A 3,555-nucleotide genomic window follows, 5' to 3' on the forward strand; every position below is an offset into this window, starting at 1 on the left:
GGCGGGGTTTCTCCGTGTTGGTCAGGCTGGTCCCGAACTCCCGACCTCAGGTGATCTGCCCGCCTCCCAAAGTGCTGGGATTATAGGTGTGAGCCACCACGCCTGGCCTAAGACTTGGGTTTTAAACTGGGTAGAATCTTAACTAATAGTAGCTAGGAAATATGGAATATTCTCCAGGTGTCATCCCAAAGTTCTGGGATTACAGGCGTAAGCCACCACACCCAACCTGAATCTTCTCTCATATTGATATTTTAAATTCTTATTAGGCAACCCCGAAATGTCCATGAAGATGGTTCACCTATGGGAATGAAAATTACGAGCTATTGTCTTTTGAGGATAAACGGAATATATTCCTTAGTTTCCTACAAAGGGCCCTTGCCTCTTCCTGTGAGACTTTTTCAAAAACATATTTTGGACATTTCTCTTTCATTATCAGACTGTGGCAAGGAGGAAATTGCATGTGGAAATAACTCTCTAGGATAAGCAGAGCCTGCTCTATCCCTTTCCAAGCCTTCTGTGACCTCCCAACTGGAAGTGATAGCAGCAGCGCCCCATCTGGAGTGGCCACTGCCATGATGCTGGCTGCAGTGGGGGAGGCACAGCTGGGATCGCAGCACTCCACGGAGCTGGAGGGAGCTGGGAACATGTGGAAGCCCCCACTCCTTCCAAGTTGGAGGGACAGGAGACCCTCCCTCCCAGGAGTAGCTGCAGCCACCCAGTGACAGCCGCAAACCCGGGCTCCCCTTCAGCGTTGACTCCACCAGCTTTCACAACACGGAAGTCAAACTTAGGCACCCACAGTTTCTAGGGTGCCCTTCAGGAACTTTTATTTGTTCAGGGCAGCCAGCCAATTTTTAAGCACAGTGTCTCTTTGTAATCATAAATCATTACGTTTCATGATTCTTTCAACACTTTCGTCTTTGAGTTCTTTCAAAACTCTTGGGTGGATACCACCTGATCTTGTCAGCTGAGCTTGTTTGCTGACAGGTGTAGAACCCTGGGGTTACCAATGTTATTGCCTATATTCCCTCTGACTATCTGTGGGACCAGTAACCTCATTTCTTGGAATCCATCTTTAGGAAGTAATCAAAGATGTCGAGGCCAGGCGCAGTGGCTCACACCTGTAATCCCAGCACTTTGAAAGGCCGAGATGGGCGGATCACTCGAGGCCAGGAGTTCGAGACCAGCATGCCCAACATGGTAAAACCCCATCTCTACTAAAAATACACAAATTAGCCAGGCATGGTGAGTGCACACCTGTAATCCCAGCTACTTGGGAGGCTGAGGCATGAGAATCACTTGAGCCCAGGAGGTGGAGGTTGCAGTGAGCCGAGATCACACCATTGCACTCCAACATGGCAACTGAGGGAAACTCTCTCAAAAAAAAAAGAAAGAAAAGAGGCCAGGTGCGGTGACTCACACCTGTAATCCTAGCACTTTGGGAGGCCGAGGCTGGCAGATCACTTGCTGCCTCTGCCACCCCTGAGACAGCAAGAGCAACCCTTCCTCTTCCTCCTCAGCTTACTCAATGTGAAGACGATGAGTATGAAGACCTTGATGATGATCTATTTCCACTTACTGAATAGTAAATATATTTTCTCTTCCTTAAAAAACAGTGTTCACATGATATGAATGTAGCAGATACTTCCAGGATACCAGCCTCCTCTTCAATACAACTGCAACTATGGTTTTGAACAGTGTTTAAAAATAATATCAATAAATATTTATTTGTATATGAAAACAGGAAAAAGGTAAACTAAAGCCATGGGGATTGTGTTAGGGTGGAGAGACTACAGGTAATTATTTTTCTCCATTTTGCAAATTTCCTTTAATGATACTATCGTTGCTTTTTTTTTTTTTGGATACGGAGTCTAGCTCTGTCCCCAGGCTGGAGAGCAGTGGCGCGATCTCGGCTCGCTGCAACCTCCGCCTCTGGAGTTCAAGCGATTCTCCTGCCTCAGCCTCCCAAGTAGCTGGGACTATAGGCATGTGCCACCACGCCCAGCTAATTTTTGTATTTTTAGTAGAGACGGGGTTTCACCATATTGGCCAGGATGATCTCAATCTCTTGACTTCATGATCCATCCACCTTGGCCTCCCAAACTGCTGGGATTACAGGCATGAGCCACCGCGCCCGGCCCTTTTTTTCTTTTTTGAGATGGGATCTTGCTCTGTGGCCCAGACAGGTGCAATGGCGCAATCATAGCTCAGTGCAGCTTCAACCTCCTGGGCTCAATCCATCCTAACTCAGCCTCCCAAGCAGCTGGGACCACTGGCACACACCACCATGCACCCAGCTAATTTTAGTATTTTTTGTAGAGACAGGGTCTCATTACGTTGCTTAGGCTGGTCTCCAACTCTTGGGCTCAAGAATCCTCCCGTCCCAGCCTCCCGAAGTGCTAAGATTACAGGCTTGAGTCATCGTGTCTGTCCCTGTCATTGCTTTTTAGTTTTCAAACATTTTTTAAAAAGTAAATCTGGCCGGGCGTGGTGGCTCACGCCTGTAATTCCAGCACTTTGGGAGGCTGAGGTAGGTGGATCACAAGGTCAGTAGATCGAGACCATCCTGGCCAATATGGTGAAACCCTGTTCTCTACCAAAAATACAAAAATTAACCAGGCATGGTGGTGTGCGCCTGTAGTCCCAGGTACTCAGGAGGCTAAGGCAGGAGAATCGCTTGAACCTGGGAGGTGGAGGTTGCAATGAGCCAAGATGGTGCCACTGCACTGCAGCCTGAGTGACAGAGACTCCATCTAAGAAAAAAAAGTAAATCTCTCCAAGCAGTAAGAGTCATGCAACCAAGCTACTGAGTTCAGTATCTCCCATGAACTTGTCTCGGAACATAGTGGAAAGTCACAACCATTAAAGTCTGTAGTCCCCCCCCCCATCCTTGCACAAGGTGGCCCCCTCTTATGCGTGCCTTACCCTGCAAGGCAAAGATGAAGGCTGTAACTGTGGTAGGTTGTGAAAGCACTTTGAAGGTAAAAGTGTCTGTTGTTACTCTGAAAACTCCTTTTAAACGGCTATAATAGCATATGCCACATGAGCAAAGCACAGAACCTTCTAACTATGCTTGCTTGTGGAAAGACATCCCTTGTCCACAGGCCAAGTATTTGAAAATACCACTCCATATAGCTCCAGGGCCCTGAGAGAAGCTACCGTGGCAGCTTTGGGAAACCAGCCACCCTTGGCTTCACTTTGATCTTCCTCTGTCTACATCCTTGTTTCAGTTCCTTTGCCACAGACATACAATTACCAAGTACTATTATTGCTTGATAATAACTATAATTACTACAAGGACTGCCTGAGATGAAAAAGATAGGTGAAATCGAACTTTCACATGGACTGGTGTCTGAGCTGGAGAGTCTGAGTTTGAGTAGGGGAAAGCCTGAAACCCCCCACCACCCGCTCCCGTTAGTCCCCACATTAACTAGGGGCGAACAAGGACCGGATCCTCCAAGCTGGAGGCTTGAAAACTCAAGGGCAGGCGCCTGGTCCAGCGATTCGGAAACCGAGATGCAAAGTCCTCCCGCGCTCCTAGAGAGGACCCGGAAG

Source organism: Pongo pygmaeus, chromosome 6 (genome assembly GCF_028885625.2).
Source record: "Pongo pygmaeus isolate AG05252 chromosome 6, NHGRI_mPonPyg2-v2.0_pri, whole genome shotgun sequence".
Taxonomy (NCBI): domain Eukaryota; kingdom Metazoa; phylum Chordata; class Mammalia; order Primates; family Hominidae; genus Pongo; species Pongo pygmaeus.